The sequence below is a fragment of the Macrobrachium rosenbergii genome, chromosome 13 (assembly GCF_040412425.1).
Source record: "Macrobrachium rosenbergii isolate ZJJX-2024 chromosome 13, ASM4041242v1, whole genome shotgun sequence".
NCBI classification, from domain to species: domain Eukaryota; kingdom Metazoa; phylum Arthropoda; class Malacostraca; order Decapoda; family Palaemonidae; genus Macrobrachium; species Macrobrachium rosenbergii.
Window position 1 is genome coordinate 65,167,694 of NC_089753.1, and position 26,279 is coordinate 65,193,972.

Sequence of the window (26,279 nt, forward strand, 5' to 3'; positions counted from 1 at the left end):
CATAAGGTGACTAATTTGTAATTAAGTCAGTGATTTTATCTTTTAGGTCATTCTTGAACATTCTTCTAATACAGGGTCTAAATAATACTTGCCAGGGCTAAGGTTAAACTTACAGTAAGCTGATTATAGCGAATAAATAAAAAGACCTCTTGAAGAGAAATCTTTCGATCTGGCAATCACTGAACTTTCAGTCTAATTTATCCTGTGAGTGTTTATGTTTTTAAATGAATGGATGTAGCATTGGATGTTTGTCCAGTTTTGACTGAATACTTATATTTGCTTAATACGTATATCTAAATCTTTGCTAGATTGGCCAATATTAAAAGAGGGGGAGTCCAAACATGGGATTTTATATATTATGTTGTTGTTTTCTTTAGGGTTATTTTTTTTATTAACATTCCTTTTAGTGTGTTAATATAGGAAAAAACAAGGCTGATATTCAAAGATTTTAACAATGATTTTACGTTTTTCAAAACCACTAAAATAAGGCAAGCTAAGAATGTTCTTAAATAAATAAATCCCGGTTACTTTCAGTATAAAACATTTTGGGCTTTATTATAAAAAATATCTAGTATATGTGAAGGATAAACATAAATCTGTCCTTTATTTAAATATGTATTCAATTTCTTGATCCAAATACTGGGGACTGACAATAACGCAAAGCTCATAAAAACATTGACGAAAAAATTTGGTATATTGATGTTAAGGTAATGGCCTGAATAAAAATGGACATAAGTTAGGTTGTTGGTTGGTTTTTCCTATAAATACTGAATTTGCTTTGAAATGGTTCTCTATTATTAAAACATCTAAGAAAGGAGGCCAATTGTCTTTTACTAATTATTCTAAAGTAAACTTAATGGATGGTACCTGGTTATTTAAATTAGAGAGTAAATCATTTACATAAATACCAGCAGACAAAACAGCTAAAATATCGTCAACATATCTACTGTATACCACTTTAAAGGAGTATAAATGATATTAGGTAAATATTGTTTTCAAAGAATTCCATGTATAAGTTTGAGAAGAGTGGAGACAGAGAGTTGCCCATTGCCATGACAAATATTTGTTGGTAAAATGCTCCATTGAATATAAAACTTACAATCACACATGCACAACCTAGTGAGTGAAATAATATGACTTACTGGTAGAGGTAATTCATGATGGATTAGTTCATTACTAAGATACTCTAAAATAGAATCTATAGGACTTTCGTGAAAAGAGAACAAACATCAAAACTAACGAATCTATCAGTGGGGCAAAAAGTTATTTTGTTTAATTTATCAACTAAATCTAGACAATTATACACGTGAGAATCGGAGATAGTTCCGAGTAACGGGGACAAGAGCTTGATCATATATTTCGAAAGTTTATATGGTATTGAACCAACAGCACTGATAATAGGCCGCACAGGATTATTTTCTTTGTGTGTTTTTGTTAATCCATACAATTAAGGTAACGAGGAAAATTAACTAACAACTGACCCATTAGTTCTTTATCTTTAAGGATATTTTTCACTGTGTCATTGAAATTTTCTATGACTTGATCAAGGGGATTTTTTGCTAATTTTGTGTAAGTCGTATAGTCATCCAGTACGGCTTGCTTACGTGATATATAGTCAGCTTTATGTAAAATTACAATACTATTCGACTTACCAGCTTTTGTGATGTGGATTGTATTGTCTTTTTTAAGATCGGTCAAAAGCTGACAAGTCGAATAATATTGTAATTTTAAGTAAAGCTAACTATATATCATTTATGCAAGCCCTACTGGATGATGATACGATTTACAAAAAGCTAAAAAAAAAATCCCCTTGATCAAATCATAAAAAATTCCAGTGGCACGGTGAAAAATATCATTAAAGATAAAAAAGAACTAATGGGTCATTTGTCAATAAAATTTCCCACGTTACCTTACTTGTACGGATTAGTAAAAACGCACGAAGAAAATAATCCTATGTGGCCTATTATCAGTACTGTGGGCTCAGTGTCATATAAACTTTCAATATATATTACCAAGCTCTTGTTCCCGTTACTTAGAACTATCTCCGATTCGCATGCGTGTAATTGTCTAGATTTAGTTGATAAATTAAGCAATAGCACCTTTTGCCCAACTGATAGATTCGTTAGTTTTGATGTTTGTTCTCTTTTTACTAAAGTCCCTATAGATTCTATTTTAGAGTATCTTAGTAATAAACTAATCCATCATGAATTACCTCTACCTGTAAGTCATATTATTTCACTCACTAGGTTTTTCATTTGTGATTGTAAGTTTATATTCAATGGTGTGTTTTACCAACAAATATTTGGTATGGCAATGGGCAACCCTTTGTCCCCATTCCTCTCAAGCTTGTACATGGAATTCTTTGAAAAACGATATTTACCTAATATCATTTATACTCGTTTAAAGTGGTATAGATATGTTGACGATATTTTAACTGTTTTGTTTGCTGGTATTGATGTAAATGATTTACTCTCTAATTTGAATAACCAGGTACCATCCATTAAGTTTACTTTAGAATTAGATAAAGATAATTGCCCCCTTTCTTAGATGTTTTAATACATAGAGAACCAGTTCAATGCAAATTCAGTATTTATAGGAAACCAACCAACAACCTAACTTATGTCCATTTTTATTCAGGCCATCACCTTAACATCAAAATATCAATTTTTTCTTCTATGTTTTTATGAGCTTTGGGCATTGTCAGTCCCCAGTATTTGGATAAAGAAATTGAATACATAAGAAAAATAGGGACAGATTTATGTTATCCTTCACATATACTAGATATTTGTTATAATGAAGTCCACAAATTGTTTTATAGTGAAAGTAACATGGAGAAAGAAATCTAAAAAATTCCTTAGCTTGCCTTATTTTAGTGGTTTTGAAAACATAAAATCATAGTTAAAATCTTTTAATGTCAACATCGCTTTTTCCTATATTAACACACTAAAAGGAATGTTAATAAAAAATAGCCCTAGGGAAAACAAAAACATAACATATAAAATCCCATGTCTGACTGCCCTCTTTTTATATTGGCCAATCTAGCAAAAGATATAGACGTACGTATTAAGCAACATAAGTAGTCAGTCAAAACTGGACAAGCATCCAATGCTATAATCATTCATTTAAGTGAAAACTCTCACAGGATAAATTAGAATGAAAGTTTTTCGATTAATAGATCAAAAGATTTCTCTTCAAGAAATCTTTTTTGGAGTCCGCTGTAATCCAGCTTACTTCCAACTGTAATTTTAACCTTAGCCCTGGCATGTATCATTTGGACCCCTGTATTAGAAGAATGTTCAAGAATGACATAAAAGACAAAAACACTGAATTAATTACAATTGGTTACCTTATATATATTTTCAATCTATTCGTATATTTGATATATCTTTTTTTATTTGTAGGAATGTTCATTTTGAAAAAAATATGGTTTGCAAAAAAAAGATAAAAATTTTGTACTAATATTTTTTGGTGCCCAGTCACCCCCTTGCAAAATCTTTTAATTGTCCAGTCCCTGCTTCTGAACGGTTGATCGTAAACCTTTGTAAAACCTTTTAAATGTTCAACCCTGTTTTGGCAGTTCTATTAGTTCCTCAATTGTGTTGGATTCCAGGTATATATTTTCCTTTGTGATCCCCATCTTTCATTTATGTGAGTTTTCATTATAAACTTACTTTTATATTTGTTCAGTCTGCTAAGTAAAGAACGACTGAGCCGAAAGGCCTCGCAGCACTCACGTGTTTCTCTTTCCTCTTTGGATGTTATCTTTATTTATATATTCATCACGCACCATATTTTCGTGATCCAATTACACACACACACAAACAGACTGTTCACACAAACACACACACACACCGTTAACACACACATTTACACATATATATATATATATATATATATATATATATATATATATATATATAAATAAATGTGTGTGTTTGTAATTTTATGTATATATATATATAAATATATATATATATATTATATATATATATATATATATATATATATATATATATATATTATATATATATATATATATATATATATGTGATGTGTGTGTGTGTAAATATATATATATATATATATATATATATATATATATATATATAATATATATATTATATATATGGAGCTGGCTTTAAACTTATTGACCTTTCGTTATGATATGTTTCATACTGGCGGGGTCACCCAGGGGTAGGTAAATAAAAATTATTAAGTCTTTGGACGAACTATGTGCTGGCCTGTTAAAAAGCATCTCGGTGCAGGTGCATTTATATTGACATTGGAGTTTTCACAGTTGGAAATACAGCGGGTATCGGACGCATTCTTGTGACTTCTGATCATGTGACAGATTGGGACAGCGTTGTGACCATTGAACATTGAACCTGTGTTATCACACTTCCTGGAGGAGGTATTAAGAGAGTATGTATATGTGTGCACTCCCTAACGGTATATTATAAAAGGAACATACAATAGCTATGGAATTTGATTTGCAGCTGGGTGTGATTAACGCTTTTTGCAGTGTTTAGGAACAGCCGGTAAATAAAATACGTTATCTGAAGGCATAGAAGTAAGTAAGATAATTCGTTAACACTTTATGTTTTCCAGACATTATGTGGAAATACCAAGTTTGTGTCAATAGGTGAAACTCCTCTGATTATCCATTATGCATTTTCCGGTTCTGTTCTCAATTGTGCATTTTTCCATTTTAAAAGTATTTCGCATACACCATTTCAGGTTTTAATATAAATGTTTCTTTTAACAGGAATTCTGGGTTCTTCCTGTGATGACGAATATTTTTGAAGTGGTGTTATTTTGACATCGTCTATTACATTTATTTTGGATTAGAATAATTATGAAAAATTTTACTTTGTTTAAACAAATAGGGTGTTAGTCACTAGTATTGGTTGGTCTAGAATCAAGAATTCGATTTATTGTGCATCAGAATTTCCTCTAGTTATGATTTCCATTTATATTTGTGAGTCACTTATTTCATGATAGATTTTGCTGAAATACTTTCGTTAAATTTGCAAATGAAGTCTAGTAACAGTATCTCGGTGTGTAATTCAGTAGGCCTTTGTTTGAAGATAGATTCAGTGAGAATAATAAAAATAAAGAGAGAAAAGAATGTGATGACCTCAGAAAGCCATTTGCTAAAAATGGAGAATCTTAGGGATGGAAGATGATATGATGCTGTTCTTGAAATGGATGCATATAAGAGATTATGAACCTAATTGACCTTGTGTAGGGTCATAACACACACACACACACACACACACACACACACACATATATATATATATATATATATATATATATATATATATATATATATATATATATATATATATATATATAAATATATATATATATATATATATATATATATATATATATATATATATATATATATATATATATATATATATATATATATATATATATATATGTATATATTTTATGTTTCCTAAAAGGTAAATATTAAAAGTCTTCACATTCAGTACTTTACTCTACAATGGCCTTGTAAGATAACCAGAATATATAAAAACATAAAAAAATAAAGGGAGTTATACAATAGCTTAACAAGGCTCTTTCTCTAAAGGAAGTACGTGAAACACGTGGATACAAAAATAGGTACATTTACATGGCAGAAAAGATCAAAGGGAAATAAATTAAAACACATTAAATTGCTACTACAGAAGTCCTCCTGAGGTGGGAGGAAGAAAAGCTTAGGAATGCCAGGAAAAGATGACCAAGGAGAATAAATACAATCTAAGGCTGGAATTAAAAAATGCTTTTACTCTTGAGGGTGCGCTGAGGGCACTAAGGACAGCGTCGAGGCTTGACTAGTGACTTTTAGCAAGAAGGCAGTGAACACATGGGCTGGGATTGAACCAAGAAGCTCAGGGAATACCAAGTTACAGGCCCAGAAGTTTTATAAATGCACAAGGGCAAAAATAACGTGACTAAGCAACTCCTTCAGGGTACTTTACCACTTAGCAGGATAAGGCTGACGTCGACATCTGGGTTTTGTTCCAGTTCTTCTCAACGTCTTCTGCAAGGGGTCCACGTGTGTGTGTGTAGGCAAAGGCCTCCCACCAAGGCTGCACTCAGGGGTCGTAGATCGGTTACGGGATGGAAGGGCGCCCTTGCGATGATAAAGGGCTGCAGTTGAGTTTCCGATCGCTCTGGGATTTGCAATTCACCACTTGCAATGGATACTGGCCACGTGGTTGGAGTACAAAGCAAAGGGCAGCTACATCCACGTGGCGACGAAGGAAAGAAGGGGGATGGGGCGTCTGAACTTGTGACCTCCTACATTAGCGACTGAGCTGTGTGTGAGAGCGATCTTCTGGCACCGTGGCCTTTTATTACTTCTGATCGGGTGCAGGGGGGGGCGATGGCCTCACCGGGTCACAGTTCCTAAATTAAAAGAAAGAGCGCCAGCCAGTTACTGCCCTAGGCTAAGATTATCTCCTGAACCCGCCTTAAAACCCTGAATTTACTGCTTGAAACCAATCTGAACCAGATTTCACTACTTCTCATTCGGGTGCGCATGTCAATAACAGCAAAAAATGAGCGAAGAAAATGTTCGACTTTACTCTAGGTCCTGCTCTGCTACAACTGTTATCTTACTTTTTACTAAAACTCTGCTGCAATACTGATCAATGACAAACTGAAAGTTTACTCTAGGTGCAGAGTGCAATTTAGAACATACTATAAAAAAAAAGGTACCCTTACTTTGAAACTAATTATTGCTGAAATACTTCATAAGTGCTAAACTTTACAAATGCTTTACTAAATTTAAATAACTTTACTGAGGGTAATAAGGCACTAGACAAAACAAACAAAGAACACTTCAAAAGTCACAAAAAAAAAAAAATAAAATAAAATGAATAAAAGACAGGATGTAAAATGAAAACTAATGTAAAATCAACTAACTGCTTACTGCTATGCTAGAAATACATGCATGTGGTTAGTTGTGCCAATCAAAGAGGCAGTATAAATGACAATAAAGCGTTGATTTTAGTGATATCCCCTTTACTAGAAATTGTAATAACAAAATTCAATTCATCTTTCCAATCGGCGGACAATAATTGTTTACAAACTCGATGAGTAGCTAATATCTCCTGAAAGCACTAAATTAAGTGACAGGAGTTTGACAGCTTGCTGAGCAAGCGATAAAGAGATTATTCATGGGTTTTAATTTGCTAAACTTAAACAATGTTAAAATTTACTTCAACGGCCTACAACCCGGATGTAAGCTATAAATAGATACTCGCTCGAAGCATGAATGGGAAAAGAAACAAATGAAAGGGGACGGGACAGAAATAGGTTTCTCCACAAAACAAAACAAAAGAAAATAATTAGATCAATAAAAGAAAAGAAAACCAAACAAAATGACATAAGTGAAAGGGCGGGACACATCGCTGGTTTTACAGAAGTAAGGTTAAAACTCATAAGGGCAGGAGTCTTGTGACTCAAGATTCATTAACAAATAAATAAAAAAAATTAAATAAATGAGTAAATGATATATGCCGAAGAGCGAATGATAACAGAGTGCGGTATTTATTGTTTATGTTTCAATTTAACGTCCGTTGCCAATAGACGATGGCCAGGAATAACTCTCAGCCCAAGGACTGGGAAAGGAAAACTCAATAGGTGCGGCCCCTTCAGGAAGAACTATGACACGTTTGCCACTTCCCCTCTGTCTCTCTTACTGCTTCAAAGTAAAATGATGAATGCATATTAAAGGGATGATATCCCATATTTTTAACACTGCCTCTTGCAGTGGTAATTAAGGGAAAGTGTAAAGGAAAGATTGACAGCGAAGGATGAGGGGATAAAAGATCCAAAGGAAAGGAAGAAGATGGCGGAAGGCCTTGACATCCTCTTCTGGATGAAAGGTGCCAAGACTTTCGAAAGATGAAGAGGTGACCCTATGCCAAGTCGGCACAGGTGCCAGAAGAGCTCTGGAGCTCTTTGTGGACTACCTGCGATCGCCCACACCTGTAGTAATTCCGCTGCTAACCTCTCCTCCTTGGACCGTTGTCCTCGGCCGGGGAATCGGAGGACCCGAGGCCGAAGGGCGGCAAGGGGTGCCATCTGGGTCAGCTGCTGCGACAACTGACACAGGAATTTTGTCCGCCAGCTCGGACATTAATCGGGGCAGCTTGCAGAATTCATCAGCCCATATTCATAGGCAGAATCATGACTTGCGAGGGTATCTGCGGCGGGCGGCGAGAGAGAGAGACGGACGGAGGGGCGTGGTTGACTCGCATGCAGTGGTGACCAGCTCAGGCCCGGGTTGCGAATCCGTGCCTTTTGGGTGAGCCTCCACTGAGGTCAGGAGAACCCGTCTCTTGCTACCGACACTGGCAAACGGCACCAGGCCGGGCGAAGAGAGGGGGTTTGGAGTTGGATCCTCGGAGGGGATCAGGGGCGTGCTCTGGCACTGACATTGGCACTGGCACTGATGCCGTGCTGGGCACTGGACTCAGATCTGAAAATTTATTTGGGGAATTTGGATCCCAGAATTGTTGTGGTTTGTTGTGCCAGCATCTGGAGTTCATTGGCACGCTTCTTCTCATTCTCTATTCTTTCTTCCTCCTCCCTTCTCTCTAGGGCCTCCCTCTCTAATCTAGCTGCCTCCCTTTCCGCCTTTTTTCTAACCTCGCTGCCTCCCGTTCTGCCTCTTTCTCCTCTCTAGGGCCTCCTTTCCAATCTCACTGCCTCCCATTCTGCCTCTCTTTCTAATCTTGCTGCCTCCCGTTCTGCCTCTTTTCTAATCTTGCTGCCTCCCATTCTGCCTCTTTTCTAATCTTGCTGCCTCCCATTCTGCTTTTATCGTGTCCATCCTCTCCTGTACCCAGTCTTTTAGATCTTTCCCAGAAAGGCCGAGTTCCTTCCCGGAGGACATGAAGAAATTAAAGTCCTGCTCTGCTGAGATTTTGCCAACATTTTGCAGGTGGGGTCGACTCAAGTGATACACAAAAATTTTCCCAGGGCGTAGAAAGAGTTGTTCGGTATAATAAATGCATGCAAATTTCTAACAGAGAGACTGGCGGTGACTTTACAGTATGAACGGTTGTCAAAACTCTGAGGAATTGGAATTCTTTGGTCTCCCAAGATACTGACAAAACGGTTTTGATTTGGGGACGATGATTATCAAAATGATTGGTCTCCCAAATTACCGATGAGGTGGGCTCATTGGGGACTGAATTGAAATGAAATGGTCTCACCAAATTACCTACGAGGTGGGCTTATTGGGACTGAATTGGAAATGAAATGGTCCCACCAAATTACCGATAAGGCGGGCTTATTGGGGACTGAATTGGAAAGGAAATGACCTCACCAAATTACCGACGAGGCGGGCTTATTGGCAACTGAATTGGAAATGAAATGGTCTCACCAAATTACCGACGAAGCAGGCTTGTTGGCCACTGAATTGGGAATGAAATGGTCTCACCAAATTACCGATGAAGCAGGCTTATTGGGGACTGAATTGGAAATGAAATGGTCTCACCAAATTACCGACGAAGCGGGCTTATTGGGGACTGAATTGGGAATGAAATGGTCTCACTAAATTACCGACGAAGCGGGCTTATTGGGGACTGAATTGGAAATGAAATGGTCTCACCAAATTACCGACGAAGCGGGCTTATTGGGGACTGAATTGGGAATATATATAGGTCATAGAATTCATGCACAGACGGAGTCTGATTAGCGAGAGCGCTAGTTTTACTTACTTATGGGAAAAATTTTATTCTCAATGACAATTAGGTGGGTAGTAATCCCAAATTCATAACAGATATGCAACACACACAGCCGTAGTAAAGCATAAAAAAAAAAAAAAAAAAAACAGAACAATGCAGAACATATAATGTCAGACCCCCCAATAATGCAAATAATTTGGCAGAGCGAGCCGAGGGAAAGCAAAGTAAAATGAAACAAACAAGTTCTAACACATTTCCTAACTGGGCTACGAATGTCAGTCAAGGCCATTTGCCTCACCAGTCTGTTTACCTGATAGGCCGCTGGACCAGCTGTCTGCGATGAATGAATGAATGAAGTTAATGTTTGTAAACAGACTCGGTACTTCCGAACGGAGGGAATGAAACAACTGTTGTTTACCTCTGTCAGTCCTTCGCGTTAGCCTAGCATAATATACAATTATGCCCTATTTCTAAACGAGAGAGAGAGTAAAAATGAGTCAGCAATACTAGTCTGACTTTTAAACACGTGTTTGCAGTCGATTTCTTGCGCCTACTTAAGGATTCGATTTAAGAAATCACAGGTTTTCACAGGAGGAATACACACACTATTCCTTTAATGGGTTAGCGCCTAAATAACCTACTTGAATGGCATGCAAGCTGCATGCAAAGGCTTTCAAAAGCTAAATTTCAGCGATCCTCTCTCTTGTTTTCTTTTCGCATGCGCCTTACTATAAAAAAAATTCCTAGGTTTAGTCACGTTTGCTAAAGTGTCCTACGTTAAATAAACACAGTTTACTTACGCAGAATTTCCTTGGTCTGTTGCGCTGGCTTTTCAAAGGTTCGTAATCTGTCTCGTATTCAGCTTAGCTGAGCTAATTACTGATTTTACAAATTGCAACACAAACAACCAAAAGGAGAGGGGCAGGGATGCAATCATTACGAGAATCACTGGTCAGGTCGCTATTTTTATGTTTCCTAGTGCAGAAAAAATTTTAAGTCTTCACATTCAGTACTTTAATCTACAATGGCCTTGTAAGATAACCAGGAACATACAAAAAAATAAAATAAAAAGAGTTATACAGTAGTTTAGGGCTCTTCCTCAAAGGGAAGTGCGTGAAACATGTGGATACAAAAATAGGTATATTTACATGACAGACAAGATCAAAGGGAAATGAATTAAAACATGTTAAATTGTTGCTGCAGAAGTCCTCCCAAGGTGGGGAGGAAAAACTTGGGAATGCCAGGAACATGGACCAGGAGAATTCCAGTATGATTGTCCTTCTGAAACGATATGAGGACCCAAGTTACAATCTAAGGCTGGAATTTGGGGAATGCTTTTACTCGAGGGTGCACTGAGGGCGCCAGGACAGCCTCGAGGCTTGACTAGTGACTTGGAGCAAGAAGGCAGTGAATATGTGGGCTGGGATTGAACTAAAAGCAGGGGGAATAAAGAAGTTTAATAAATGCACAAGGGCAAAAATAATGTGACTAAGCAACTCCTTCTGGGTACTTTACCACTTAGCAGGAGCGTAAGGCTGACGTCGACATCAGGGCTTCATTCCAGTCCTTCTCAACGTCTTCTGCAAGGGGTCCACGTGTGTGTGTAGACAAAGGCCTCCCACCAAGGCCGTACTCAGGGGTCGTAGATTGGTTACGGGATGGAAGGGCGCCCTTGCGATGATAAAGGGCTGCAGTTGAGTTTCCACTTGCTCTGGGATTTGCAATTCACCACTTGCAATGGATACTGGCCAAGTGGTTGGAGTACAAAGCAAAGGGCAGCTATGTCCACGTGGCGACGAGGGAAAAAAGAGGGGTGGGGCGTCTGAACTTGTGACCTCCACATTAGCGACTGAGCTGCGTGTGAGAGCGATCTTCTGGCACCGTGGCCTTTATTACTTCTGATCAGGTGCAGGGGTGGCGATGGCCTCACCGGGTCACAGTTCCCTATACCAAAGAAAGGCGCCAGCCAGTGACTGCCCTAGGCTAAGATTATCTCCTGAGCGTGCCTTAAAACCCTGAATTTACTGCTTGAAACTAAGCCAACCAGATTTCACTACCTCTCACAGGTTCAAAAGACAGAGGCCTATGTGTGTGTGTGTGTGTTATGACCCACACAAAGTTAATTAGGTTCGTAATCTCTTACTGCGTCCATTTCAAGAACAGCATCAAATCATCTTCCATCCCTAAGATTCTCCGGTAGCAAATGACTTTCCCTGGGTCAGCACATTCTTTCTCTCTAGACGGCTCCTCTCACTGAATCTATTTTCAAACAAAGGCCTACTGGAATTAAACACCGAGATACCAAACTAGACTTCCTTTGCAAATTTAACGAAAGTATTTCAGCAAAAGCTACGGTCATGAAATGAAGTGACTCACACCCTATATAAATGGAAATCATAACTAGAGGAAATTCTGATGCACAATAAATCGAATTCTGGATTCTAGACCAACCAATACTAGTGACTAACACCCTGGCCACCAAACAAAGTTAAAAGGTCATAATTATTCTAATCCAAAATAAATGTAATAGCCGATGTCAAAATAACACCACTTCCAAAAATATTCGTCAACACAGGAAGAACCCAGAATTCCTGTTAAAAGAAACATTCATATTAAAACCTGAAATGGTGCATGCAAAAGACTTTTAAAATGGAAAAATGCACAATCGAGAACAGAACAGGAAAATGCATAATGGAGAATCAGAGGAGTTTCCCCGCGACGCAAACTTGGTTTTTCCACATAATGTCTGGAAAAGATAGAAGTGTTAACAAGTTAACTTACTCACTTCTATAGCTTCAGATAATGTATCTCACAGTGGCTATTGCTAAACACTGCACAAAGTGAATCACACCCAGCTGCAAATCAAAGTCCATAGCTATTGTATGTTCCTTTTATAATATACCGTTAGGGAGTGCACACATACTCACTCACGTAATATCTCCTCCCAGGAAGTGTGATAACACAGGTTCAATGTTCAATGGTCACAACGCTTCCACCAATCTCTCACATGATCAGAAGTCACAAGTGAATGCGTCCGATACTCGTTGTATCCAACTGTGGAAAACTCCAATGTCAATATAAATGCACCTGTACCGGAGATGCTTTTAACAGGCCAGCACATTGTCCGTCCAAAGACTTTATAAGAGCTCGGACCACCTACCCCTGGGTGACCCCGCTGGTATGAAAAATATCATAACAAAAGTTCAGTAAGTGCCAGCTCCAAAATCATAGCAAAGTATTTGCTCTAGATACGAAAGTTACTTTTCTCGCATGCACGATTGTTATTCCAGTACACAGTTCACTGTAGAACGCGTCACTTCACATCTTACATTCTTGATGATCTAAATATTCTGGACAGCTTGCTACTGTACAAGACCATGCTTCTCTTCACATCTTGAATTCTTGATGATCCAACTATCCTGAACGGCTTGCAACTGTGACACCCACGACCCTTTTGCGGTAAACAGATGTCTCCCAGGAATGTCAGCAACTTTTAGACATCCTGCCTGACATCTCTCCAAAAACCATGGATCCTCTCATGAAGGCACAGGCATAGAAACCTGCAGGTGTAAAGCAGACGGCCCCCATATCTAACTTGTATCAGTTGAGGCTCATAGTAGTCATTCCATAAGGCGCTGCTGCAAGGAAGTGGTGTATAACGTAAGTCGGTCATGTCAACAGTCAACCCAAAGGTATCTAGTCCCCACTATCCCATATTATTACTGAACCATTAAAACCGCCAAGGAAAGGTCATATGATAAAACTCTGAAATAATTTCAAGTCACTTTCTGGAATTTCACAATCAACCCCTATCTGGTACACCAACTTTAAGATCCTACTGAAACAAATTCTTCCCAGTAAAAATTACCTAAGAACCATACAGAATACTGAATTCATTAAAGGTGATTCTAAACACCTGAGAGGCAAAATATCTCCCAAAATTCCCCTTTGAAAAGGCAACCACTGCCGTAACCTTAGTTTGAATTTCCGATGACATTATTCCGTTTCTTTTCTCAATATTCAACAAGGTAGTTTGACAGGACGACAAAGCTACCGTAACATCTAAAACCTTCCCCATCCTATCAACTTGTGACCAATAAAGCATTTAAAGAAGTCCTTAAAGTCTCAAAACCTTACAGTAATTACTCATAACTCTCTTGTAAAGTCATCAAAGTTTTACCCTGGTTAGCAAATACTTTCGATACCTGTTCAATTCTCAGCAAATTAGCAATTGGCATACTAGCAATCGCTCCTTTATTCATAATGACTACAATTACCAATGGCGCAGCCCTCTTACTCCTTCTTCTAGAAGAGAATTGAAGAATAGAAACCCTAAATTTGGAAGCCATATTAAAGTCTTCCTAATTCTATCCTAAACCCTAACTGCTGTAGCATGAAGTTCAGTTAGCCAACCCCTAACAGATCAGATCGATTCCGTCTGATATACAACTTACCCCAAAAAAATCCTAAAAAAACAGAACTTTATCCCGAAATTCTATACTCAAAGATATTGCGTCAGACAACAACTACACATCATAATATTCTTGTTTAATAACACCCAGGACTAACCTCGCTAAGAAATTAGCCCATGCTACGACTCCTAAAGTCATGGGAATATTAGACTTAAGCACAAAAAATAGTAAGAACCTATAAGATAACCGATCTCTAAATGGGAAAGAAAAAAAAAAGAAAGAAACCCATATATCTATAAAACCATTTGGTATTTTGCACATAATTTAAACTAAGTATTACAACACACAAGAGCAAAAAACTGAACTCGGACAATTTAAAGATTTGTATAACTCTACAGACCAACATCCTCCCCAGTTAAAAAAAAAACTACAGGTCATGCCCATTTAAAACCCATTAAAGTAAAACAAAGAGAGAGGGAGAAAAAAATATCAGAACCACAGTACAACACAGGAACCAACCCATGAGATTCCTATTAACCTGTCTTTTTAAGTTTAGATACATGTTTCAACCAAAACACACCTGCATTCTCATTTTGAACAACAAATCTATTCCCCTTCTTTACCTCTACAACACGAAAAGAACCTTCAAATTTAGGACTGAATCCTGACATTTATTTTCACAAAACCCTATCTCCCACAGCAACTTTAACTCTATCCGGCTTTTCATTACTTCTATCTACCATATCCGGTGTTTTCTTTTCAAGATTCCTAGCAAGATGCGCATATGTCTCTTGCTGTCAACACAAGCCCCCTAACCACATCATCCCTGATGGAATAGGTAACAAATCAAACGTGCCCTAGCTGGGTAACCAAACAGCATTTCCTTGGGAGACATTCTAATGGTATCACTAACCATGGAATTAATGCTATGCTGTGCTTGTGGAATATGTCAATCCAAATTTACATCATTACCCCCTACAGTCATTCTGAGAGCTTCAATAACTTTCTTATTTGCCCGTTCACACAGCCCATTAGCTTCTGGTCTATAGGGAATAACGGTGACCTTGCGAATGCCCATTGGATCCGGCAAGACACTCTAACGTCTTGTTCACAGATTCTCTCCCATTATCTGTAATCAGCACCTCAGAACCCCATAACAACAAAATACACATTAAAGAATGCAATTGCCATCTCTTCAGCTGTTTTATGCTTCATTGAAAAATCTCTACGAACCTAGTTAACTCTTCAACAACCACCAACAGGTGCCTATGGCCATAACTAGATTCAAAGAAATTGGTTGGAAGGTCTATATGGACCCTGGACGACGGCCTGCTGGGAATAGGAAATGAACCCACTTTACAACAAGAAACGACCCTCGGCTTACACGCATTGCAAACTGAACAACCTCTCACAGTCTTCCACTGACATGAGCATATTCTTCCAAAAGAATTGTCCCTGTATATTCTGATATGTCTTCTCAGTACTCAAATGCAGACTGCCACACCTACAGTGAACAATATCCAGAACCGTAGGTACTAAACTCCTAGGGAAACTATCTGCATCGTATCACCCTTATCCTCACTATTTCTCAGTCTTCCCAGCTAACAAGTTACACTCTAATTCAAGCCCTTCAAAAGGCAGCTTATAACACTTCCTAACTAATTCCCCTCTAAGAATGCTTTTGCATCTGCCAAAATCTCATGCTCATCCTGCTTAGTTTCTGCTAAACTGCTATCCCAGTCTATGCAAACTCCAGATACATAACATACATGAGTGCCATCTGCATCAGAAAAACTTCTACTAAGGGCATCTGCTACAACATTATGTCTACCCTCTATATACCTAATCTTGGCATCAAAATCCCTGATTGTCAGACACCACCTTTTAGGGGAAAGATCTGGCTCACTGAAAAGATCCAACAATGGCTTATGATCCGTTAGAACTTCTACTTGATTGCACATTAACAACATCCTGAAATGCACTAAACCAGACAATACAGCAAAGGCCTCTTTGTCCACTACCGACCATAACCGTTCATTATTACTCCATGTCTTAAACTTCCTACTGTAAAATGCAATTAGATGGAGTCTTCCATCAAACTTCTGCAAAAGGCATGCCCCTACACCACCATAACTTGCGTCCGTTACCAACATGAAAGAACGTTCCAAATCAGGAAACTTCAACACTAGGGGATTCACTAAGGCATCCTTAATCTTCTGAAAAGCTAATTGCAAAATCCAGCCATGTACAAGAATGATTGAATCTGCTTCTTATTCTTGGGAGTAACAAAATCCACAATTGGCACTAACTTTATCATTATTCACTTTAACACCCTCCTTAGAAATGACATGACCCAAATATACTACCTGCCTCTTAAAAAAATTACTCTTAGCTAACTTTATCTTCAAACCCGCTACCCTAAGGCTCCTAAAAACCTCTGTAAGAACCTCTAAATGCTCCTCTACCAAATCCATGGCAACTAGTATGTCATCCATATAAAGGAATGTGGACTTCCTTAACAAACCATGGAAAATTGTATTCGTTGGTCTACTCAATGTCATAGGACTACCTGATAAGTCGAACGGCTTCTGCGTGAACTCATAATTCCCCTTTAGCAAAGAGAAAGCCGTGTACTCTCGACTCTCCTCACCAAGTGGTACTTGCGAATACCCTTGCATCAGATCAATTGAAGAATAAATATTCTTGCCCCCAATCTCAACAAATAAATCTGACAAACACGCCACAGTGTAGCGATCAGGAATAGTTTTCCTGTTCAGCTTCCTAAAGTCCACACAAACTCGGACTGAACCATACTTCTTAGGCACTGCCAACAATGGGAAATTAAAAGGCGAGGAACTGGGCTTAACAATGCCTTCTTCATCCCAGACATTAACTTCTTGCTCTACCTGTTCTTTAATTTTAAAAGGAATCCTATATGAAGGAACAAAAATAAGTTTAGTCTTGTCCTCCAACTGAACCTTGTACTTTGACACATTTGTTAACCCTAACTTATCCCCTTTAAGTGCAACTATGTCCACAATCTCAGCCAGAACAACTTCCACACCCCCCAAATATTCTTTGTAATCAGCATTGGCTAAATGATCCCTAAAAACCTGCCTCCTAGTCTCTAAATCTGCTTCTGAAAAACTACAAAAATCCTGGACAATTGCAACTAAATTATCTTCATCGACCCAGCCAACAATACTCAATACCTTGTTTATAGAACCTGTACACACTACCCGCTACAGCTTTGGGCTACACTCATTCACAAACACCTGTCTGGATTTATGCACTCCTTTCACTCAAACTCACCATAGCAACCATACCAGGACCAAGAACCACATCATCCACCAAAACCCCTTATAACGCTTCTTACACACTGACACATGTTCAGCATCCACCCGCAAATTCTCATGCACCCCCGATCCTTCATCTTCGCCATAACACACATCTGTCCACTCATAAGGCACAAACACACCAGGTACTCCCACAATTATACCACATACCCCTGTATGAACCGAGATTTTGTGTCTCCCACATGCTGGATGACCCAGTAACAAAGTAGTCCCCAAAGCAGCCCCTCGTATAACCAGAGATGGTTCTGTAAAAGTTCTACCCCACAAGAGATAAATCCACACCTGTATCCCAAAACCGGTAACCTATTTGCTTGCACATCACATACTGTCTCTTTAGCAGGCATCAAAGAACAATCGGAAAACATCGATCTGAACAATTCATAATTCTTAATTCAAACAGAGGCGCTTTTATCTATAAAAACTCTTACATTTATCCCATGCACAGACCCTTCTACCACTGGTTTTGCCTCTGAGGGATCCCCCATCCAGTTTTCCTTTACAACTGATCGGTCTTTAGACAATGACCACCGATCACAAGGTCCCCTCAAAAAAACCCGCTTGAGGAACTTTGTTACCTGAGCTACCAAAATTCTGAAATGCTGGCCTATCATTATACTGTCTCAGAGACGGACAAAACTACCAAGGATGACCATAACTTCTACAACCGCCACAATATTTAACACAGCAAAATCTCTTAATGTGTCCCTGCATATTACAATTAAAACAACGAACCTTGGGGCCCGAGAACTGAATCCAACAATTGACCTCTGGCTATTCCGAATTTCAACAAAACCCTTCAAACCACTGAATATTCGCGCCTTACACAACCATATGCTGACCTAAGGAATCTCTGATCATTATTTCCTCTCTCCATTTTCACAGCTTTCCTCTTTGTAAATAAATCTATTAAATTATTCTTGGCTGAACACATGTGCAAAATTTTCCAAGTCCTGCGAGAGGACACCCATTAAAGAAAAAACACAAGAAAAAACAATTTTCCCTGAAAGAATACCCACACAGTAAGAAACCCACAATGTTAATTCCTTTACTGTAACAATTAACCAACAAAAATAAGAAGAAAGTACTAATTAAATCCACAGTTAAATCAAAACTAATTAAACCCACAATTAAATCAAAGCCCAATGGGGAAAAAACAGACAGGCTGAGCGCACAGCTGACCACATAGTAGGTCAAGATGAACTTCGCATCTTCAAGGGCAAAAAAGAAACTCATCCCCAGTGAAGAGAATGGGAGTCTACCCTCGCTCACGTAAGGAGAACAGGACTCGAGCAAACGGATGCAAAACAGAAAGAGAAAAGAGAACCAGAGAAAGGAGAAAAATCCGTTCCCCTCACCTTAGTACAATATTTAACGCCCCCCCACAATAATCTCCCCAACACATCCATGATCTGCCGAAGCACACACACACACAAAAAAAAAAAAAATGCTGAGCGCAAAACCCTGAAGAGACGAGCTCGCCTCCTCTGTCCTCAAGGCAAAAATTGCCGAGTAAGGTTACAGCAACAGCTTCTCCCTTTGCATACACGCCTGTATGTACCCAAAATAAAACACGTACATATGTAACTATAAAAAAACAGTTTTAAATCTAAGAAATTTATGCACACTTGTATAAGAAATGTTTACTCACAGTAGCTCAACAACAGTCAAATAAATTATTATCCAATTATCAAAGTTCCCCAGAGATAATACAATAATTAAATACCACTTTCTTAAACTGTAAACGCTGATGTGAACTTCCGATTAATATATTAAAAAAACACATAAGCCACACCCAAAATTCAAATGCACTGCATAGAGGATGGCTCAGAATGCAAGAAACTCTGCCCAAACTAATGACTTTGCTGACACATCACTCAAGGAATGACGTCACTACAGCCAGTGCCCGATCAAAGTCACAGCGTAATCAAAAAGCAGTCCAGCCGCCCCTCTTTGTACACTTCAAATTTGATGCTAAAATTAACAATAAAAAAAAGGATAGCACTGACACACTTCTCTGCTTGACGGTGCGAGAATCCTTCCACCAAAAAGAGAAAGAGAGAGAGAGAGAGAGAGAAAAAAACACTTGCACATTTTTGCCTGCTTTACCACACACAAGCTGTCAAGAGACCGCAATTAAATATACTGCGCACTTTCCCCTTTCCCAAATATTCCCCAATATGAACTAAAGTCCAGAAATACCTATAAACACACCAAAACCTTGCGGCCCGTGATGCATCACTAACCCGTAAAAGCTCATTCACATCATATGATGTGTTGCAGAAGTCGTCCCACACAGGTTATCCACGTCATATGACGTTCTTAAGTTTTTAATTTGCGCACATTCATAGCTCATTGTATGGGTATTGTTTATGTTGGATGGGTAAGCCTCCAGAAATGCAACACTGCCTGAGACCGGCCCAGTGTCGCCAGATTGGGCTACAAATCGCAGATGGGGCTGTTTTATACACCTTTGGCGACCAGATTTCACAATCTGCTACTTGTGACTTTTTGGGCTACTTTTGATTTGACTTGGGCTCTTTTATTCGATTTGGGCTACTTCCATTTGTTTTTTTATCTTAATAATAATAATAATAATAATAATAATAATAATAATAATAATAATAATAATAATAATCACACCAACAGCAATCCAATGCTCTTAATGATCACCCCATCCCATCCGATACCCCCACCCCAGCCTCGACACGACCACCAACAAGAGGAAGACAGCTCGTCGTCCATTTCTTTGAACTGCATGGAGGAGGAGAGGTATGGGTTGCTGGGGAGGCAGGGCTGCCTGTGTCAGAAATGGTGTAGTGTTATTGAGTCTTATCTTGATAAAAATCATATTATTTGTCGATAATTGGTATATATCTCCAGCCCTCTTCCAGTATCTTTATTCCAGGAAGACAGGAGCCTATTGATTGTGCTTGTAAGAGAATAAAATGGTACAAGAAAATTTTTTCACATCTTAGACATCACAATGTTGGATGCACAAATACTGTTGAAGCTCAAGAATCATAAAAAAATGTACACTGGCAGATTTCATAATTATTGAAGTGATATGCCAGCTGTTAGAAGATAATGCTGTTGAACTCCCCTCACTAGGTTGTCGCTCTGCTGCTGGAGATCCAACCTGACTTTCTGCACATCATTTCATTCGTACGATGCCAGTGCCACTAGGTGCCAAAAAGCAGATAGTACAAAGGGCTTGCTATGTCTGCTGACATACAAACCATCGACCACAGCAGAGAGAAAATATTTGCTTCCGCTGCCATGAATGTGATATGGCACTATGTCTGGAACCATGTTTTGAAGAATATTACACCCTTAGAAATTTTTAAAAGTGATAGAGAGAAAAGAAAATACAGTTTGTAAGTTGTATTTCTGAATAAAAAGTAAAATAAATTTGCTTCCAATTTCAATTTTGTAAGAGAAATTTATATAATAAATTGCTCGGTGAAAAAAAATGGTGTATTTGGGTCCTATAAGGGGAAGTATGGAAAGTCAAAAAAAAAAAAAAGAAAAAAGTGAAAAAGGACAACAACACCAAGAGGATTATGTCTCAGCAGCCAGCTGGGGGATACGCCCCTAATGCAGACTTCCGGTTTTGGACCTTTAAATGAGGGCTGTGTGCCTTTTAAATAATATATATATATATATATATATATATATATATATATATATATATATATATATATATATATATATATATATATATATATATATATATATATATATATATATATATATATATATATATATATATATATATATATATATATATATATATATATATATATATATATATATATATATATATATATATTTCACTACAACATTATGCAAACTGCATGATTGCACCTGCATATCTCATACAAAGCCAGCCTACTCATCTCAAATTAGAATAAAAATAACAACCAAAGAGCATTGATAATTTGTTTGTCAGGTAAACTAGATCCTCCAGATTTGGAGTTCGCTTATTCCTCATCTAAGAACCCAACCCACCTCGGATCTTAATCCTCTTTTTCTTGGAAATGGCTTGCCCTCTCCTCCTCTCTCATAGGGCCCTGGTGTTGGGATTTCGTATTAACAGTCACTAGCATAACAAGAGGACACCCTTAGTGAGGAGAAAGTTGATGTGATGACAGACCATACCTTACAGGGCATGGCACCATAAATTAAGGTGCTACATCACGTGGTTACTGCATGGCCCCTACTCCCATCATGCATCTGTGACTCATGGGTCAGACCCCATTAAAGGGAGCCAATGACCACACCCAACAGGGACCGACTTGAGATTCCGAGAGAACCAGACAAGAGACAGACAGCCTCCCTCCTTCACCACCCCTTTACCTCTTGACCTAGTGCCTGCCATTCATAGTTTTGCCTCTCCCCCCAACCAAGTGCCATAGTCAACCGGAAGATCTATTCATGGAGCAATGCCTATGGGTCGCAACGCCTGAAGAATGGCACCCTCATATGCCAGCATTGCGAAAATTGTGACCATTCCAACAAACTGTGCTGCTCCAAGGCCAATGCACACCCAAAGCAACCCTCCAAGCAAGCTGACGGGACCCCTTCTAACAGGAAGTCTGCTCCCTCAAGGTCCGCCCCAGCTGCTGACCCTGTGAGGTCTTACCACAATACCCTCTGCATAGGCTATGGTCAGAAGGGCCTTCGATCTGCCACCTTCTGAGGATGCAAGAAGTACTCCTCAATGAAGGCAGTAGTAAATCTTGCCCTAGGTGGCCAACCCATTGAAGGGGCAACCAGAATGTACGTGCTCGTTGCGCCCCCTGATGTCTCCTCCCTGCCCCAAGAATGGCCGCAGCTATTTGACATGGGTGTGTCTGTCAACATCATTTCCAAGGATCAGGTGTCCCCAGGTGCCAGTCAATGAAGATGAACAAGTGGACACCTGTTTGGGGTGGTTTACATTGATCACCTTGACCTGCCCCACCTCTTGGGCCAAAGCATCCAGAACTGGCTCAGCCTCCAGTTACACCTGCCCTCACTGCTTGATGAACCCTCTCCCGACTCCAGCAACCTAGCAAACCCCCTCCGAGCCAGTCCTTCCCTTGCACTGCTGCCACAGCCCCTGTCTCTGCCTGACACCATGCAAGGATCTACTGACCCACCTATGGAGCCCACTCTCCTCGCCACAGGTGCGGATGCTTCTGCCCGAGGTCTGCGCCGGGAGGAACTGATAAGGGCAGAGAAGGAAGACCACCTCCAGACTGATGCCCATACGACGGAGGAGAAATTTCTGGATCTTGTGAAGGACACCTACCTGATAGACTACAGTGTACTCCACCGGGTAACCTGGGGACAGCATGAGCCTGCCTAAGTGATTCATTGGCTGGTAATAGTACCTGGCATTAGTACCTCGTGCCCTTCAGCCAAAGCACCTCCAACTGGCTCACGATGGGGTCAGAGGACACTTCGGGGTCACCCATACTCTGAAGGTCCTGACAGGGGAGTTTTTCTGGCCTGACATGAGAAAGTTGGTGAAGGCTTTCATTTCCTCATGCCCCACATGACAGATCACTGGACATCCAAATAGGGTTGTCCCCAATGCACCCATGAGAAACATACCCTGTATCAGTGTCCCTAAGGATATAGTCATTGACTACTATATGTCCAAAGGCTGCATCAAGAGCAAAAGCAGAAATGCCCATGGCCTAACCACCATTGTCAGGTTCACACACTACCCTAAAGCCAATAGTTTAATGTTCTGGTACCTGGATTTACTGGACTATAACTGGAAAATATAGCATGTTTTATCCAGACACTAAATGACAACCCCAGAGCCACGGAGTAGCCTGGCCTACTTCCAGAAAGCAGTGCCCAGGCTTCTCATTCCTGAATGTAACCCCTGAGATTACTTCTTTCCTTGATGCTATCTTTTCTTTGATACCTGACGAAATTGCATTCACAAACATTGTTGAACCTTCAACTCCTGGTCACTCATGCCATGTGGCACAGTTCCAGCTGCGTTGAGTACCACGACACCCCCTAATGTGAGCCCACGCAGTACTACCAAACTGATGCCACCTCAAGGCAAAACTCATAGCATGAATTGCAACCTTGATGTAACTGAACTAACAAAGTAATGAATAAATTTTGTTAATGAACTAACCTTAGTTTAGACTGTATGATTAAGTTTCACCAAATGATTGAGTATTTAATGACTGACTGAGCCATTACCAGTGGCACTTAACATAAAGTGTAAATTCATAAAGATGTTAGCATTAAATATTTTGCAATTGCTACCTCTGTAACTGATTGATGATCATAACTATATTGAGAGCAGTCAATCCCTTCTGAGTGTAACGTAATTCCATTACCATTAATGTCAGCACAGAAGTTTGTAAACTTGATTTAATTGAATAAGACACCCAAGAGGCATAGAGTAAGAAGAAGAGTAATTTGATGCAAGTGACTTGCTGAGGCAGACATGCTTGCCCAATTAAAGGCATAACATGTCTACTTGTGGGGGAAGCTATGCTACAAGATTATGTAGATGGCATTATTGCACCTGCATATCTTGTACAAAGCCAGATTACTCTCCTCAAATTAAAATAAAATGAACAACCAAAGAGAACTGACAATTTGTTTATCAGGTCGACTAGATCCTCCAGATTTGGAGTTCTGTTATTCCTCATCTAAGACCCACCCCCTCGGATCTTAATCCTCTTCCTCTTGGAAACGATGGTTCTTGCTCTCTCTTCCTCCCTCACAGGACCCTGGTGTTAGAATTATCGGATTAAAGGCCACCAGCATAGCAAGAGGACACCATTAGCGAGGAGAAAGTTGGTGCGAGGATGGACTGTACCTCCCAGGGATTGGCGCCAGAAATTAAGGTGTGATGCCACGTAGTTACTGCGTGACCCCAACTCCCATCGTGCATGTGTGACCTATGGGTCAGAGCCCATAAAAGGGAGCCGCTGACTGCACCTAATTAGAGACTGGCTCGAGATTCTGAGAGAACCAGACGAGAGGCAGGCAGCCTCCCTCCTTCAACCCCCTTTACCTCTTGACCTAATGTCCACCAGTCATTGCTTTGCCTCTCCCACACACAAGGGCCATAGTCCATCGTCAGTAGCCCACGGAGACATCTCTTGAGGAAAAGATAATGTGAGATGTTGAGATTGCAGGTCACCGTTCCTTCTATTACTAATTTTCATCATATCTTCCTTTTCCATACCTGGAGTGATATTAGTGACCTGTTTGTTGGTTATTATTTTCCATTAGTGAAGTGTTATTATTGTGCTTTTATTTGAATATCTTTAGTGAATATTTATGAGAGAGGAATTCCCTGCCCTCAACAGAACCTCCTCAGTGCCAAGATCCATTCATCGAGTAACCTCATAACGGTATCATTGCAGATCAAACCTGATGCTGTGAACCAACTCTGTCCCCATTGTATGCTCCCATCGCAGCCACTGATACAGGCGTGTTCATGTAGAATCTTCCTGCACTGAGTGCCAACAAGTAGTGCACACTCACGTTCTGCTTGTGTTTTTTCCCCTTTTAAAGTAATTGTCATCAAGTGTTTTCTCAAGCATCACCCACTGCTGTAATGCATCAGAACCCTATGGGCCCTCTACAACTTTGAATTAATTGTCAATACATTCTTGTCATTATCTTGAGATTTTCTCTAATAATGTACAATTGACTGATTGAACGATATTGCTGTATGTGGAAACATGGTCAGATGCGCCTTTCCCCCTCCTTGTGCCAGTGAACTCAAGACCCCGCATTCACCTGCAAAAGAAAAGAAAGAAAGAAAAATATACATATATATATTTATGTATATTATATATATATATATATATATATATATATATATATATATATATATATATATATATATATATATATATATATATATATATGTGTGTGTGTGTGAACAAATAAGAAAAAGTATTTTTGATTTTTGGCTTGTTCATATTTCAAGAGCTCTTTTTCCTCGCTGGTTGCCAGAAAGGAATTTGGTTTTAAGATCTATTTTCCTGTTTATGCATCATGTGTTTTAATGCATTTTTTTCTATATAAGGGTTACTGGTGAGGCACTTTATGAAAATAATAAAATGAAGGGGAAAGAAAGAGACTGGTTCTTTTCTTTGTCTGAAGCGCTAGTTACTTCTCTTGAAGAAGGTTGACGACAGAGAATAAGACACTTTCACCAAACCAGTCAGTCATCCCTGACGTGAAAACCATACCCATCGTGTATAGACTGAAGAGACTGAGTGAGAAGAGGAACTTTTTTCCTGCAGGTGAACGAAGCAGCAGTCAAAATAGGACGCATGCAATAGACCGAGGTGCCTCCTATTGAAATGAAATAAAAAAATTCTAGATAACAGGTAATGGAGAGTTTTTACATAGATGGATTGCCTTCTGAATCGGGAATCAAAAGAAGTATTCCAGACATGTGAAAGCAGGGTTATTGATAGGCACATTTGTTTTTCTCCTTTAGTCATTTTGCGTCAGGGAATTAAAGGAGGAATTTCAGATACAGTAGTAACTATTCAAGCAAAAACCAAGACGACCAGTGTAAAACCGATATTAAGAAAATAAATCAAATACAACTATCTGGTTTTTCGAGGAATACTGGAAAAAATTTATGTAAAGAGCTATCAAAAATTAATTCATTTGAGAGTGGTATATCGCTATATCTTTCTGAATAACGAAGAATAAAGATCAGGTAGACATAAGAGTATTACTGCCTATTGGGAACTGCAGTGAATTAAACTTAGTACTTATTGAACATATCTAATTTAGTAACTTCT